This window comes from Neopsephotus bourkii, unplaced genomic scaffold, assembly GCF_033783945.1.
Source record: "Neopsephotus bourkii isolate Nb327-2 ecotype Australia unplaced genomic scaffold, CSIRO-AGI_Nbou_v1 NB_821, whole genome shotgun sequence".
NCBI lineage: Eukaryota > Metazoa > Chordata > Aves > Psittaciformes > Psittacidae > Neopsephotus > Neopsephotus bourkii.
Genome location: NW_026901317.1, coordinates 392,038 through 410,779, shown reverse-complemented (window position 1 = coordinate 410,779; position 18,742 = coordinate 392,038). Strand labels below are relative to the sequence as shown.

At 34.0% G+C, this 18,742-nt stretch overlaps 1 protein-coding gene across 1 annotated transcript in view; it reads left to right on the top strand.

Annotated features, from left to right (window-relative positions):
• LOC133213451 (T-cell activation Rho GTPase-activating protein-like) overlaps positions 1-18,742 on the top strand; it is a 651,891-nt gene that overhangs the window by 520,153 nt on the left and 112,996 nt on the right. The gene's annotated exons all lie outside the window — the stretch shown is intronic.

The window sequence follows — 18,742 nt, the reverse complement described above, 5'->3', positions numbered from 1 at the left end:
GAATTGAAGATAAATCTTTTGCTGGCATGTGTTCTTCTCTCTATGCCACCCACACTGAGCAAAAGCAAAAGTAAAGCAAAAAAAAAAAAAAAAGTATGATTGTATTTAGCTTGGACAGTTTAGTAAGTGGAGTGTTACTTCAGTTTGAAATGCACATATGAAGTGTGTTCTTTTGTCACAGAATTACAGCATATGGTTGTTCTATGCACTGCTCTGTATCTCCTGGAGACTTACATTGGCACTAGCAAGATGTGAGTGTTGCTGAGGTGTGGTTTTGAAACCCTAATTTGGACTTTCCACCGTATAGCTGTTGCTGAAACTAGTGTCGTGGTTCTCCTTCCATTTAAACCCAGTAGAAGAATGTTGTTAAATGGATAGAAGTAGGAACATTTTCAGCCTCGCTAGCTTTGTCATTCACTAAGAGAAAGGCTAACTCTAATGACTGAATGAGAGGGTCCTGGAAACTGTATGTCTGTTCATGTGTATATGTATTTTTTCTGTGTGACTCAAAGCTCATAAACAGGATTTTGCGTAGGTGTCAGTACAAATGTGGGATTAGGTCCTTAATGTGAAAGGTACATTTTACATGGCATTCTGCCACAAAGAGGCAGCATCCACAAATGAGAAAATGAGCAGGAATTGCTTGGAATTGAAAGAAATGGCTGACAGAAATACCTCTGCAGTTTGTTTATGCTTGCATTCTGATGCTGCCATTTCTGAGGCTGGCAGTACTGCTGCTTCCATGTTTTCTACCTGCGCTTAGTAACTGTTAAGGAAGGACTTTTATAATGGTCTACCCTAAAATCAGTTAATTTAAATCCCTTCAGTTTTGCATCTTCAGTAGAAAAAATATATTATCCATACCATTTTTGGAAAAAAAAATTAAATGGCATAAGTTACCTTCAGAAAGTGCATTCTTGAAGAGAAATCCTTAAACAATACAGATTTCAAAATCATACTCTTTAATCCATAATGATCCTGAAATACACCTGAAATGGCTATTTGTGAATGAGGACTTTAATGGAATTAGGATTTCCCACTCAGTGGCTACAATGATACATCATCCGTGGAAAATTATAGTAAGAAAAAGTAGATGGGAATATGACTTGGCACAGGGAGATGTGCCTGTGATTTGTAAAGAGGATAACTTGTTTCAAGAAAAAAAACCAAACATTTGCATGTCATCTTTGTTAGCAAGATCAGTGAAACCTCTTGCATGATGATCTGCTGAGTTAGTTCTAACCAAAGGGGTAAAAGTATAAGGAGAAGGAAAAAAAAAAATCCCTATTTCAAGAATCCAGCATATTTTTTTTTTTTTAGCTTGGTTTAGGTTGATTATCAGACTGGTTTAGGATGGTTATTAAAATGATTTTTTTTTACCCTCTGATTTTTTGTTTAGTCATTTGACAAATCATATTGAGTTTCTTGGATCAGTCATATGGCCTCACATTTTATTTCAAAAGTGCATGAAATTCTGTGATAAAAGAGGAAAAAAGATGGAGAACCCTAGTTTCTTAATGTAGCTACTGCAATGAAAACATGGATTGTGATAACATAGAATAATTATTCTTAAGAAGTAAAACAAATATTCTTTGCACTTTCTTTTGGGTTTTCTGATTGTTTGCTTGTTTTGTTTAGTTTTGTTTTTTTTCCCTATATCCTGCCAATTTAATGTCCTTAATACTAATGGTGAGTTTAGCAGTGAGATCCCCTTCCCTTCCCTTCCCTTCCCTTCCCTTCCCTTCCCTTCCCTTCCCTTCCCTTCCCTTCCCTTCCCTTCCCTTCCCTTCCCTTCCCTTCCCTTCCCTTCCCTTCCCTTCCCTTTCCCTTCCCTTCCCTTCCCCTTCCCTTCCCCTTCCCTTCCCTTCCCTTCCCTTTCCCTTCCCTTCCCTTCCCTTCCCTTCCCCTTCCCTTTCCCTTCCCTTCCCTTTCCCTTCCCTTCCCTTCCCTTCCCTTCCCTCCCCTCCCTCCCTCCCCTCCCCTCTTGTCTGTATTACACACTTGATTCCTATCTGATAAAATAACCTGAATTTCAACTGAATAATCTCAGAAGATAGACCATGTCATTTCTAGACATTCTTACACAGTACTTGAAACACCAGATGCTATGTCAGTCCTGTCATCAATTAAAAGTCTTATACAAATGCAGCTTCCACTTCCATACTTCTAGAGCCCAAATTCTCACACTTTTTTTTTTTTTTCCTCTTTATTTACCTCCCATTATTTTGGTGGTCACTTAAGGTTACAAAACCCTGTTCAACTGATTCTGCGTACTGCAGTATTTAACTTGTGACTGTTTTCCTATGTTTCAATTTTTTAGAAAGCTTATAACTAATTCTTAGAAGTACTCCTTTTAGGAAAATAGATGTGGTGATATCTTTTCTTGTGTCACATAATAATTTCTTCAAATAATATAACAAGACTAATGGTAAAATATTAAAAATTGAGCTTCTGACCCATGGAAACACAATGCAGAATGTCTACCTGGAAAGGGTGGAATAGCTAATCATGTTTGTTGGTAAAATATGAAGGTAACATCTTGGTTCTGTAGGTTGTTTAGACTTTTATTTAGCTGGAGCTAGTATGTTTGAGCAGAGTTTCTTACAGAAACTTTATTGTCTGCTTAATGCATATGGTTCCCTCTCCAGGGGCAGAGTCCATTAAGGCACTGCATCCTGAAGGATAGGGTAAACAAGAGCTCCTTCATTTTTAGAGGGCAGGTTCTATATATTGTTCAGTGTCCAGGGAACCTGGGTAGCCTTTTATTGGGTTAAAGACTGGCATGCTGAAATCTAGCATCTCCAAATTGGCCTCTAGAGAAGAGGGCCAAAATCTCCAGTTTTCTTACATGGAACAGAAAATGCTTTTAACAAGAAAAAATGGAGGAGGGAAGGCAGAGTGAGTGGCAGACACAATTCCATAGCTGTCAACCTTCAAATGGTCTTCACATTTCTATTGATTATTTGGTGTAGGGAACTTGTACCTCCTTTCTGCAGCATTTATTTACCCTGGAAAATGCAGAACCTCAAGCTAAGGAATGACAAGAGGATGGAGGAGTAGATGAGTGAGTCTTCTGTGTGGGAGGAGTGGGCAGGATAGCCACTCTCTGAACAGGGCGGCCATACTAGTTCATTTACATTATTTCCCAGCCCTTCTAAGAAGCTTTGTAATGTGCTTTGGTGAAATGAGAGCCCATGGATCTCCTTGCAGCCAGCGATACTGTCTTACATATTTGTGTTTATCCATCTATGCATAAATACTAATATATATATGACAAATCTTTACAATTTGTATGCTGCTTTTTTTATTATTATTCAGCTACATTTCAGAGTACCTAGCAGTATGATAATACTCCAGAAATGCTAAGCACAGTTATGCTTTAGAAAAATTGTTTATTCTTAAAACACTGAAGAGGAAACAAAAAGAGGCACATTTAAGTCCTAGGAACCATCTAGTTAATTGAATATACAAAGAAATAAAGTGTAATGAAGTTTGTAATTAAATTGTTACCAAATTCACTATTTAACTTACAGCTAATGGGTCACATTTTGCTTCTAGTGTGTAAATACAAAACTGGATTCCGTTGACATAAAGAAGTTACAAACCATTTACTTTGCTCTCATGAGTTTGGATTTTTGTTGCTGAAATAAGTGAAAAAATTGAATACAGTAATGATAAACATTTGTAGCTCTGCTATGTACTTCCAAAATTAATTACGTCTATTTCCAATCTGCTGACAACTGAGCATTAATGTAGTAGTAATGCATTGTAAAAACATGGGAAGTTCAGTTTTCATCCACATATACAGATGTGGTTCTAGAGAATGAAGAACCATATGAACATACCTTTCTTTAATTCTTTGGGCTTGGTCCTGAAGACTTGAATTTTATGAAAAAACTGTTGATAAAAATTGTTCCCTTTGTGGTGTTTTTGCCATGGAAGATGCAGCCACTTTTATGACAATTTTGAAGCCTCATATTTACAACCTTTTTAAATTTTTCAGAAAACTACAGACCATGTCAAGCGGAATTTTTTTTTTTCTGTTTGGACACGATTACTGTTGTTTATCATGACGTGGTTCTGGGTATCTTCCAAAAATATGTCTAGAATGGGGTAGGGTAGAAAGTTGAAGTAATAATTGTCTAGTTCAATATTTAATGTAATAAAACATTTTCTTCTCATGATTTCAACAGTATATCTGATTTTGTGAACATCAGATTATCAACACCTTCTGGTGATTTTGTACCAATACTGTGGCAAAAAGTTTATGTTTGTATTTCAGAAAGGGGACAAAGTGGGAGATTGCTGTTGTCAGAGACATCATATGAACTTTATTCCAAAATACTTTTAAATAAAAGTACTAAGATTCTTAAGATAAGCTTGAAAGGTGACAATCTAGTATGGTTTTCTAATTTCCAAAAGAGTTTAATTACTAAGCAGATAATTATTTTAACAATCTGTATTTTTTTACCATCTGCATTTAAAAAAAGAAATACATGTGTGTTTGTATATGGATGTTTATGTATACATATATAAAAGAATGCATACGTATGCATATGTATGCATACATTTATATTTATCTATATCTGTTTAATTAACACTGTCTTTACTGTGATGTAAGAATATTTCCATGTGTGTTTTGAAAGCTTTTAGGCCTGGAATGGAGCGAAAGTTCTGCATATAGCGTATGAAGCATATAAAAGCTATATCCACAGTTTCAAAAAAAGTCACTCCAGCCCCACAAGACTTCAGCTTGTCTAATATAGTAATATAAATGTCGGCTTGGGGTTGGTTGTTAGGAACAAAAGTTCAGGCCCAAATCCAGTTTGAAACTGGCTACATATAGATTGACGGGCATAAACATTCCTGCACCATAAAACTTTACCTTTTAGATCTGAAATAGTATCGCATAACAGGAGTGTCCCGAATTTAACTTTGCTGTAACTTTATTACAATAGCAATTAGTTTGTCAGTCAAATGGATAAATGAACACATACCAAATGTATTCATAAAAATGAAAAGCGGTCTTACAAAACTCTCACTATTAAATTTCTGAATTTAGTTTTAAAATAATAAATTCATAACTGTAATTATGCAGCAATTATTACACAACAAAGAATTGTTCTCTTTTTAAATGCTGAACTTGGGTGAACTATTCATTTTTTTAGTCACAACTATAACAAAGTTGGTAGTCCCAATGCCACTTACTTTCTGCTATAATTAGGACAGAGTTATTCACAGTATTGATACTCTTCAGCTATGGTACGGTTTTATCATTCTAAATTCTATTTAGAAATTTATAAAATTAAACATTTTAAATGCATTTTCAAGTTGGCAGTTTAAGTTGAATAAATATGTCATTACATTTATCTAAAATTTACTAGTCATCCAATTTTAAATATTTTTTAAAAAATTTTTTCAGTCATTCGTGGGATTACGTAGTAGTGATGGGGTGAAATGAGTTTATGTGAAGTTACATACAGTAATGCACATTCAGTTAGGTTTTTATCTGGCAATTTATAGCAAACCCAAATATATGGGTTACGGCATGTCTCACATTAAACTCGAAATTCAAGAACATGTACATTTTTTGGTTTTAAAATTTCTCAGAAATGCCTACATTAAGATCAAAGAATTCGAACCATATACTTTCAAAGAATGAATATTCTGCTGAATCATTTCTTCTCAAGTATAAATATGTTCCTTTATGCATGATGAAAAGGGCATCAAAAGAAAAATTGGCTAATCAGTATATTTGATGTTTTTGAAGTGAAAGAAAATTCTCCTACTGATTCAAATTTTTGAAAGTATGGTATGTCTTTATATTCTGTCTCATCTTATTTTGCCTCCTCTTGTTAAGAGACTTTTTATTAGCTTACAGTGCATAGGCACAGTACTTGCTGCAAAGGTGTTCCAAAGGTCAATCAGTTATAACATCGCTATAATTTATAACTTGGGCGTTTCTAGAGGTTATATTTTTCCTTTTGTGATTAATTATGCTTGGTCTTTTAGGGGTGGATATTTTTATTTATTTCCATTCAAAGGTAGTATGAAATGTAGTCAATACTAGTTGTGGAAATGATTTAAAAATACTATATATATTGATGGGTTCATAAAGTTTATAACAATGTTTAAAAACATTCTGACTCTTTAGAATGGAGTTGAGGGTTGTATCTTTTATATTTTATTTTTCTGTTTCCTCATCTTATTCTTTTTTTCCTACACATTACTGAATCAAACTGCCTGCCTTTGTTTTGAAGCTTGCTTTTTTATTTTATTTTAATTATGGAGCACAATTGTCTGTAGGGGGGTCTAAGATATTGTTCTTAAGTGTGTATATTTTCTGTTAAAGAAAAATATTGTACCCCTTTAGATGGCTATTGATTTTCTAAGCAGAATCATATGGTCTACTTTACCCCCTTCCTTCTCTCTCCATCGTTGCACTGTGATGCAGTGAAGAGGCATGTGTGTTTGCTTTTTTATCTCTGATAGCTAGAGTAAGAGCTTAAGCAAAACCCTCATCAATGACAAAGGAAATAATGGTTTAGGTAGTTTTTTGTTTATTTATTTCTATCTATAGCATCATTAGTGTAAATCTGTAACATGAATGCATACATGCATAAACATATGTATGTATGTATGGGGGAACCAGACAGTGCAGAATGAAACTTTTTTAATTGTTTTTTTTTTTTTTTTTAAATGCACCTTGTCTCAAAAAGAGGAGCCATCTTACAAGTAGGCAGTGGTTATATAATGAAGCTTTTCAGCAGAGTAATTTAAGTGGTAAATTATCAACAATTTCTGATTGGGTCTGAAATGATCATTTTTCCCTTTTTGGCATAGCAGGTAATAGCTACCAACAAGTAAGTGGCAATGTACCATAATATATGTACCATAGTATCATACCGAACAGTAAGATCTATGATTGTGCAATACATTACTTCATCGTTTTCAAAGGGTAGAAGTATACTAATGCAGGTATTAACTTGTACATCAGCTCTTCCTTAACTTTTCTTTTTTTCCTCCTAAGGAATAAGAAGTTGCTACACTTTTGAGAAAAGTTGTTTCTGTAAGTCTGAAAACTACTTAAAGTAATGATTCTAAATTTACCAATTTTTAGAAATATCATTGAATGTATTTCTAATTGTTAATAATTTTTTATCCATACATAATTTTATATGATGAATGTGTTCTATAATTTTCAGTATACTTTATATACTGACTGCTATCTGTAATTAAATATTTCGTAAGAATTTTTGGGTTACTAAGAAGTTTTTGTTAGGGTTGGTTAGGATCAGGGGTTTACTTATGGAGAGAAAAGCATCATCGCATAATTTTGTCTTCATAATATTTACCTCATTTACCATTTGAATGTTTGAGAAGTATTTACTGCTTTATATACTGATCTGTGGTGGAATATCAAGAATTCCCAACTTTGGCCTGATCGATACTATGTAATTTCAATTTACAGTTGCATAGTAAAACAATTTTTCTTTTATGTTTGTCTTATACTTAGTAATCCTTGCCTCCTGCTCTGTGTGTTGATATAAGCACTCACAAATGTTCATTTAATCATCAAAGCTCAATATTACTTCACAATCTTAATGGAAAGATAATTCACAGCAATGAAGAGGAATGTTGAAAATTAGATTTTTACTCTCTGATGAATTCTACATGTGAAGAATATGATTGATATGAGTAGTCTTGTCAGGATTAGTCAGATTTTTTTTGTGTGTAACGCACTTTTGGATTTGGGCAAAATGAATTCAAATATGTGTCTGACACATACAGGCAGTCCTTAGTCTGAGTTCACTTTTGCTTGATGGAGAAGTGTTTCTGAACATAGTAGGATAATGTTTACTGTTACCAAAGTCTTTTCCTCCTCTAAAAAGGAAATTTTCTGGCTTTAGTCATGTTGACAATGCACAATTAGGTGTGTGTATCAGAGAGTATTTTTTATATGCTCAGAAAGGCCTGAGGACCTTGAAATCTAATACTAGTTCAGTTTCTGAAATGCTTACTCTTTGTTTTTAATTGAATGTTACTGGCTTGTAAAGGTTACTTATAATAATGTTTAAGCCTAATGGCATAAAGGGTTAATGCCTATTTTTATTTATTCAGAGATTTGAACTATAAAGCCATATATAGAAGATAAGTAGTTACAGGTACTGAATTCCTTCCTTTTTTGTCTTCTAAGAAAGTTACATTTTTTATTAGAAAAGGGAATACAGGATTTGAATTAAATATAAAGATGTTAAATATCTGTCATCCAGAGGCTTCAGTAAGAATTGTTCTTGTTGCTGTCATTGAACTCGGAAAAATAGAGTCATATTTATTTTTGGGACTCACTGGGTTTACAGGAGGGGAGTGAACAATGATGAAGAGGCCTTGCACCTCTCCAATGAGCTAAGTGACCACAGTGATGAGTTAGGAACCCTTTTTAGTGAATTAATGTTTTGGGAATATGGTTAATTTATATTTATCTCTGTATTTTAAATATTAAAAAGATAAATCTTGTCACACTACTTTGTAATACAGAGAAGAAAGTGGTTATTTGCAGGGCAGAGTTTCTGAAGCAAGGATTCTCACCAGAAGTGAAAATGATTTATTTTAATTGTCCAAAAGTAGAGATGCAGAAGTAAAAACATACAGAATGTGGAGTATTGAATGCTTAGAATATTAAAAAAATCTTAAACTTGTAAGCATCCAGTTTAGATATTTACAACCTTTTAAAAATTGATATGAGATTGCTATATACAAAGGAGGTTTTAGCTATAGTTAGGGCAGCACAGTCAGGTATTTATTCTGTCTTATTTTTATATAAACTTAGAAAAATGGTTTTGGTTGTTTTGGTTTTTTTTTAATAATTATATCAAGAATCAAAATTCTCATGTCAAAGTTGGAAATTATAGTGTCACAAAATGTCTGTGTCTGGACAAATAATCATTCAGCAGCAGCATTAAAATTGCTACAGCAAACTGAAGTTTGAAATTAAGATACAGTGTTGTGTGACCACAGGAGATATTTGTGAGAGTGCTTTGTTGACAACTAATTGATAATTATGGCTTGTATTCTTCTAACACCTTTCTTCCCAAAGGATCCTAAAGTGCCTTACAAAATTAGGGCCTGTTCCTGCCCTGATTGAAGTCAATGGGAGCACTGCCAATGGGAACAGCACTGGGCACTTAAGAAGCTAATAAAAGCTGCATTCAAACATCAGTTCTGCCGCTGAAATGTGTAACTGTTCAACTTACACAGCAATACTCCCTGGTGGCTTAAGACAGGAAGTGAATATTATCATATACAGGTTCCAATTTTAAAAAGAAAATAAAATGTGAAGGGATACACGGTCCAAACGCTGTTAATAACCCAGCTTTTGCCTAAGATTTCTGTTTGAGACTTCATCCAAACACATTTTTGGTTTTTTTTTTTTATTTTTTTTTCTTTGTTTATGTTTGTGTTTTTTTTTTTTTCCCAGAAGATTTTAACATTAGTTCTAATACCTCTAAAGACTGATATCCCTTTCCTGATTCATATGTTGTAGATCATATTTTGGAGATCATATTTGCATATTTTTTTTCGTGCAATAATACAATTTCAGAAAAATACAACACGGAAGTACAGAAAAATCTTCTATATTTATTCTACTCCTTTTGCTGATTATTTTTTTTAATTGCTGCCTGAGGGAAGCTTGATACTACTATCAGTATTTGGCACATATTTCCTTAATCTTTCATTTTACGTGTTAAGCTGATTGCTGCGATATATCAAGGACAGGATTTGATGTTCGATACCTGAGATGCCAGTTGGAAAGCCTTATACCATGTTTTCTGATATTTATGTTTATTTTTTTAAAATAGAGTCTTTCATATAAAATTCATCAGCTACAAAAAAAACCTAAGTGGAATGCACTGATGCAAAAAAATAAATAAAAGTGGAAAATAATGCAGATATTTGGAATACTATAAAAAGGCCTGAATTATTTTTCACTCAGCATTTTTTTCTTCACCAGTCATAGTTGTGAATGAGGAAATAAACTATTTAACATTTTAAGAATTACTACACTTTAACATATGAAAAAGGAAAACTTTAAAGACACCATCAAAAGTTCCTTAGGGGTTTGTCTGTTTTGTTTGATTTTGGTTAGTTGTTTTAAGGTGGGACTGAAAAATAAGCAGCTCCAAGAGCACTTCCAAACATCACAACAACTTACTTAGAGGAATACGTAGCAATCGAAGCCTTTGACTCAGATGCCAAATACATACTGTATATTCAGAAAGAAGTTCGAAATTACAGGGCTATATAATTCAACACTAGTCTTATAAAATCTGTCTAGTCTTACTGAATAAATATTAAATCCTCTGACAAAATCACAGAAGATGCAGCTTTGCATTTTTGACATGTCCAAGATGAAAACATTTTGTATAGTTCAGTGAAATTTACCTTCCTAAAAAAAAAGCAAAAAAGGACAAAAAAAGAAAAAAACCCCAAACAAATGTAATTCCAATTTTTAAAGGGTGTTTTCTTTTTCGTGCTGTACCTGGGTAAAATATTTACAGTGTAATTGAATTCCCTTAGCCATCACAGAGCAGAAGTTGAGAAGGTTGTTCATATAAGGGGTTTTCGGAGAAATCACAGCATATTGTATACATCTGTTATATAGATGTGGCTTTCAGGTTGTTTTTAATGTGTTAGAGAAAGTCACTCTGCTAAACCTTAATTAATCAGTATATCTAAATGCCTCCCTCTAGTAGAAATGCAATATTCTACATCCTTTTATAACAATAAGAAACTGGAACTATACAAATTACTATGCCTATGTGGGATGAACAAATGCTGTATTTTCTTATGTACATTTCTGTCTAGAAAACTAATACCTTTCCCAATAAGGATTTGATGTAAGTAAAAATAATTTGACAGAACTGTTTCAGAAAGCTCCAGACAGATATGAAAAACAGCCACTGAAGTTAACAATTCATTTTCTTTCATGTGTTTTTAATAAAAGTATTATATTCTTAATACTTTTAATTAAGTCATTAGTATGTCATAAACACATTTAGGTTATAGTATAATAAAAGACGTATTAAGATTGATATTGCACTGTCTCTTTCATACACACACACACAAGAAGCAAGAAGGAAGTACCTTTGCATGTGCTGATGACAGGACAGGAGAAATTTATCACTTCAGTCAAAAATTGGATTAGATTTTATCCTTAGGATAGGATTAGCGTGTGATTTCATGGTCACTTAATAGGTTTCCTATTAGATCTTCCCCAAGGCCCGGTTTTGCAGTCCTTCATCAGGCAAAATACCCAAAGAAATCAGTGCACTTTTTCTTGGCAAAGAATTTTTTAATCTCTTCTTTAGACTTCAAATTATTTATTTCATACACAATTATATAAGAAATAAAGGGCTAAATGTCAATTACTAACAAAAAAAAAAAAATAAAGTCTTGCGCCTTTAAGGATTTGGGCCTGAATACTCATGCAATAATGAGATCATATATCCATCTTGTGTTAGAAAGAAATTAGCTATTGTCAAATTCTGCATTCTTTGCTAATTTGCATCTTGCTCAGCAAAGCATTGTAGGATCTGACCTTTAAAATCTTTTGTAATGTATTTCTTCACTAATAAATATTTTGTAAGATTTTACTGGGTACTACAATACTTTTTTTTTCATTAATTTCCATTAAACGTTTTTTATTGTCATAACTGTAACTATTATAGGAAACATGAACTTTGTATTAGAAAGTGAGGTGAAGGTAGACAGTTGTTTGGTTTTATTTGGACATGCTCAATATATATAAAAAAAAACCCAAACCCCATACCTTTTTCCTGAGAAAATACTATTTTTCAAATGTATATTAAAATTGTCAAATAAAAATCTTCTTAACAAACAGAATAAGACTTTGCCTAAAATAATGATAGCAATAGCAGTGATAACAACAATAATGATAATAACAACAACAGGCATTCAATTTAGCTAGTTTTACATTGAATTAAAACCTTTGTAAAAGGTGAATATTGCTCAGTATTTGGTCACATAACACCAATCTTTCGGACACACCCTCCTAAAAAAAGACCCAAAACCTGTCAGTTAACAAGTGATCTAAACTATTAGAAACAGTTGCATTCATCTATCTTACACAGTGTATTGCTTTATACTCGTAATTAATATAGTAATTAAGAGTATAAAAGACACATTTCCATACACAGTCACCTCATATTTGCAAACTGTAGCAATGGATATTTACCAATGCATTATGCCATTTAGCTTTCAAAATACTTTAATTGATTAATAGTTAAATAATCCTTTTAAGTTTTGTTTCAATAGAACTCTAAAAAGCCATATTCAAAATTAAAAAAAGGTCAGGCAATGTTATTTCACAGAATGGTTTTAAATGTTATTGTCAAATAGAGTGCAGATTTAAAAGTCAGTTCTACAGCAAAAATAGCACTTTTAATGGTTAATATATAGCTGATATTCAGATTTGCATGCTCTGACCCATATCAGTAATTTTGTTTTCAGCATTTTAATGTCACCAAAGGCTACATATAGGAGTAAAACTGTTCATATATCTAAGCATTTGCAGGAGTGTGCCTTCAATTTTTCATCATTTGATCAATTGGAAAAAAATCTACAGACTATTCACTGGAGCTTTTGACCTCATAAAATTGGTTCCTATACTTTTGCCTGGCGCTTTGTACGTTATTCTTCAATGAACAAAGAAAGCAAATATCACATAATGTTAATACCTCACAAATGGAGTGAGATACTTAAATATCCAAAGACTGACTTTAGATTGATAATATTTATATTTGCTGTTTTAAACATTAAGCATTAGAAACATTAGAGAACATCATCTATTATATATATAACTTCATGACTTTTAGCATATATATTTCTATGTATACTTTTCATTCATACAGCATCATAGGTGTACGTGATATCTATGTATGCTCATATATGTATATAAAAAACCTCAAAATCTTTAAAGCACATTAGACCTAAATAATTCATCAAGGTGCGACTATAACATATCTGATAATTACCTGAATTATGTTATAATGTTAGTTTATTAAATGATGACATAATTTTCATTGTTACTGATATATTTTGGGGGGGGGAGGTGAAATATGTAATGAAGACTCTTTTCATTCTGACAGAGAAGTACTGTTCCTGTTGCACTTAGGCACTTCACAAGAGAATTTTTTGCAATATAATGCCTCCTGTGGTGCAGTGAGGCATGAAGCAATATGAGAGGTAGACTGAAGAATGTCATATGAGGAAACACTACATCATAGGAAACGTGCAAAAGGGGAAGACAGCTGTTGTTATGCACTATTAAAGCCAGCTGCAGGGTTTTCTTTCAATGTTTTAGAAGCTGAGTTGGCATTTCCTGCTATCCTCCTTCTGCTGTCTGTCCTCTTTCCCCTCAAAGGAGGTTTGCTACGTCAGGTAGCTTTCATTGTGGCATGCACTGAATCATGAGGGTTCTGCCTTTTGTTGCCCTCTCTTTTGCCCTTCAGTTAAAGATTATCCAGGACTGGGCGTCACAGCACCAAAGAAGAACTGTCATGCTTAAAATAAACACTGAAGTTGGGACTAAAGAGAAATGACAAGCACACAAGATGAAAACCCACTGAAAAGCCTGAAAATAGGTATTGTTCAGAAGAATATTTATAATTTTATGCTTACATCGATGGAAGTGACATTAGAGATATCAACTTAGTGCAATTGCAAATTATATGGTTATTAAGTTTAGACACAGTGGCCTACAATTTTCATCCTAAAAATCTTAATAGCTGTAAAGTCCAGATTGTATAATCTATGAATGATTGGTATGATGATTTCCTGTGAAGATTAGTATACAAATTGTCAACTTGATTTTTCCACGTCTTATGCTGATGAACTGCATTGACATTTCTGTTTGGCAGTTACACCTGATTTAGATCAGTCTAAGTGAAAGGATGGGCAAAAGATGTGTCCTGAGTGCATTAGTCTGCTTCTTCAGGTGAAGCACTTCAGAATAACAAAGAATACCCTTATGTTAGATTTATAACCACTCAGTGGATAAAGAACTGGCTGGATGGCCGCACGCAGAGTTGTCAATGGCTCAGCGTTGAGCTGGAGACCAGTAAGAAGTGGTGTCCCTCAGGGGTCAGTGTTGGGACTGGTCTTATTCAACATCTTTGTTGGTGACATGGACAGTGGGATTGAGTGCACCCTCAGCAAGTTTACTGACACCAATCTGTGTGGTTTGGTTGATAAGCTGGAGGGAAAGAATGCCATCCAGAGGGACCTTGACACGCTTGTGTGGTGGGCTGATGCCAACCTCATGAAGTTTAAGCATGCCAAGTGCAAGGTCCTACACCTGGTTCGGAGCAATCCCAGCCACAGCTACAGGCTGGGCAAAGAACAGATTCGGAGCAGCCCTGTGGAGAAGGACTTGGGGGTGTTGGTCAATGAGAAAATGAACATGAGCTGGCTTCAGTGTGCGCTTGCAGCCCAGAAAGCCAACCGTATCCAGGGCTGCATCAAAAGGAGTGTGACCAGCAGGTCGAAGGAGGTGATCCTGCCCCTTTATTCTGCTCTCGTGAGACCTCACTTGGAATACTGTGTGCAGTTCTGGTGTCCTCGACATAAAAAGGACATGGATCTGTTGGAACAAGTCCAGAGGAGGGCCATGAGGATGATCAGGGGACTGGAGCGCCTCCCGTAGGAAGATTAGTTGAGAAAGTTGGGGCTGTTCGGCCTGGAGAAGAGAAGGCTGTGTGGAGACCTCATAGCAGCCTTCCAGTATCTGAAGGGGGCCTATAGGGATGCTGGGGAGGAACCGTTTTTCAGGGACTGTAGTGACAGGACAAAGGGTAATGGGTTCAAATTTAAACAGGGGAAGTTTAGACTGGATACAAGGAGGAAGTTCTTTACTATAAGGGCAGTGAGGCACTGGAATAGGTTGCCCAGGGAAACTGTGAATACTCCGTTCCTCACGGTGTTCAAGGCCAGGTTGGCTGAAGCCTTGGGGGAGATGCTTTAGTGTGAGATGTCCCTGCCGATGGCAGGCAGGGTGGAACTTGATGGTCTTAAGGTCCTTTCCAACCCTAACTATTCTATGATTCTATATTCGAGATTTAGAAAACCTAATTTGGGCTATTGTTGCTTATTTAGCATTCAACATGGTTCAAAATGAACTGACAAAGGTCATAAAAATGCATAGCATAATGGTGTTCAGATTCTTATGGGCTCTTTGTCAGTGCAGCTGCATACAGTTGAGAATGACAAAACCCCAAAAGTCCAAACTGAGAAACAGATTAATAACAATGTTATTGGGACTAATATTTTCTCATGGATTTACCTCATTAAAGCAGCTGTCAGTATTTAAACACCAGTGATATTTCTTTATAATAATGAATGAATTAATTTCTGCAGTTCTTTGGAAAACAGTATCTGCATTAATCTGGACACCATGTAGAGGGACGACAATATTCTAAGTCATACTCAAGTTTTTCAGATACTCTTTATGTCCCAAATTTGAAGGTGCAGAGCTATATCATACTGAAAAATGAATGTGAAAGGATTTTCGAACTTTTCATTGTATTAGGGTCAAAACTGTCCTTTATGAAGACTATTTATTTATTTATTTTTAAGTTTAAATGCATTCTTTCAAGATATTGTAATACTTAATTTCAAAATAATTCTGTGATTGCCTGCCTTTGAAGACATAATATATGATCTCCAGAAAAAACAATAACCTGATAGGTGTTGATTAAGGAACTTTTATTCTCTGGAGGAATGATCTAGATAATTATGTCAATAGCTTTGTCCTCTTGTCATTATTACATAGTGTTTCTTTTACTTTCACACATTTGTTAGTATCTGCCAGAACCAATTTTAGCCTGAAGCCTGGAGGAAGATAGAAGGAAAATATGTTAGGTATCTGGATGACAATTTGGAGGGGGGAAAAATGTGTTGAAAACTTTATGCTCATCTTTTTGATGCACAACCTATATGCCAAATTTTGCATATACTCATTATGCACAAATGCAGATACCAAAGTTTAAATCAAGAAAAAAATTGTTGTATATGGAAAATCACACCCAGATTTTTTAACCCATCTTTTAATATTACACATACAGCAGGTTATGTAAGAAAATTGAGCCAACTAACAGAAAAAGTTCAGGGCAGTTGGAAAACCTGGTATTACAACTCTGATCACTATTAGTGTTAACAGTATGCTAAAAAATGCATTTCCACATATATTCTGACATTAATAGAACACCAAGTCTTCACTGCATATTACATCTTGCTGTGACAATTTTGATAATTACAAAGTTTTCCATCTGTAACAAGAAGTGTATATACATTACAAATGATTTCTAATTGTATCACCCCCTCCAAAATTTTAATTATCACTAAAATGGAAATGTTTTTATTTTTCAGTTATCACTTTATTTCCTATATAAAAATTCTATTATTTATAGTTTTTACTACCTAATTAGTTATAACAAAGAAAGTGATTTTCTCCTCAACTTTATGCTTTACAGTTGATTGACATATACGTACTTGCTGAACTTTCTTTTTTTCTGTTAGTCAGGCCTGCTGTGTTGCACGGACTGCTCTACTACTTTGAATTGTGGATCTAAAAGTGTACCAGCAAAGATGTGCTTTCTCAGATGTATGTGGCAGTTTGTTTTTTGCCTAGCTGCCCTAAAACATTCTTACTCACATCCCCCTTACAGGTCAACCACTTCAAATGGAAAGAAAATCTGATTCCATTAAAATAATCAGACCTATGTTGTGTCAAGCATTCCCAAGCTGTTCTAAGAAGTGGTGCGGTAGGCAACATATAGCTAGAAATTACATAGGTCTGAAGTAGTGTGTATGTGAATTCTTATTATATTCTACAAGATTTATAGTTATATACTGTAAGATGTATGCATTTTTGTGATTGGAAATTATCATTTGCTATATTTCATTGTGAGAAGTGTTTGTTATATTAATTTCAGGGTAAATTCTTCGTTCTGATCAGTATGAGCTGATCAGCCATAGATCCAAACTGGTTTTATTTGAAGCTCTTATAAGGTTATCACTACTCAATATGGAGATGGTCTAACCTTAATCATGAGTTCACTTAGTTTTTATTTTAAAACATTAGTTCAGTACCTAAAGTTATTTTAAGTAGAATAGACTGTGCTCAGTAGATCCATTCTGCAAATATAATTATTTTCTTAATGAAACCTGAATCTTTAACCTTAAACTAAATGCTTGAATAAATCTTAAATTTCTTTCAGGAGAAGAATGGTTAGGTTCTTTTTTAATTGTTATTACTTTTGTTTAAATCACAGAACAGCACATAGATGCTGAATATTAGAGACAACATTCTTGGAGACTTTAGGAGTGCAACAACTTTCAATCAGTGTAAGTAATTCACACAAAAAGTTTAAGGTGCTTTTAATTCAATAACAAAGCTGCTTCAGTCAATAAATGGAAGATGATTTTGCTTTTCAAGCTTTCAATTTTAAATGAAGAAAACACTTGTGGAAGTCGCAAGCTGTCTTTCACATAGTGGCCAATTTTGAGGATAGTTTCTGCTAAGAATCAAGTATATTAAAATCCGGTCAACAGGTCTATTCTTGTCCTGCATTCCATTATGTCCTCAACAAAGTACTATCTCAAGTTATTATCAACACTGCCAACACAGTAAAATGCCTTCCCTGGTATGTGTATTAAACTTGTGAATACTGGTGGCTGACTTGCATCTGTTGAAATAACTAGTTGTCAATTGCTATGGAGATTGCTGAAGAAAAAGTCCCCTGCTGATACAACTCCTCCCATCTTTCTCCCACACATGCACACAGATGCATGCACAAATATATACCTATATTCCCACAAATGAAAAATAAATAGAGTACTATCTCTGCTATTTCATACATGCTAGGACTGGTTATAAACAAACAAACAACACCTACCCAAAAAAACCCACCCAAACCCAAAATCAAAGCCAAAAATATCAACCAATCAAAAAAAAAAAAAAAAAAAAAAAGAAACCTAACCCCCCCAAAATCCCACAAACCAATTTTTAAAATTATTATTATGACAACTCTGGACACTGCCATATGAAAAGATTGATAAACCTCTGAAAATATTAGAGGGAAAAATATTCTGAATATTTAAAACTATATTAGAATTACAACTTTCATGAATGGTGGGGTGGCATAACTATGGATATCTCAAATACATGGGACTATTTCAAAATGCGTATAATGATCAGAAAATAATTAAATGGATTTTCAAGGTTTTCTTTGGACAATTCTGTTGATACACTCTCTATGACAATGCTCACTGCTGCTGTCACCTGACAGTCATTTAAACTACCTCATTCAAAATGATGGATTAAAATATTTATGGTCTCGCTTGAGACACTTCTGTGGGCAATAAGGGAACATAGTGAAGCATTTTAACTCTGATACAGCATGTGTTTGTGATAGGTTCTAAGAACAAATTTCAGAATGCTGACAACATATTCTCCAATGTAACCTGCTTAGCCATTGGTTTTAATCTTAAAAAAAAACCCTTTAATCAGTGGCATGAATTTGCTTTCCAGAGCATTTAATTATCCAATGCTCAACGCACACGTAAATTGAATAGTAATTTAGGGATTTCATTATCTTAAAAGTATTGATAAATTGAATAGCAAAAATGACTGTCTGGCCTTGCAGACTTGATTTACAATAAA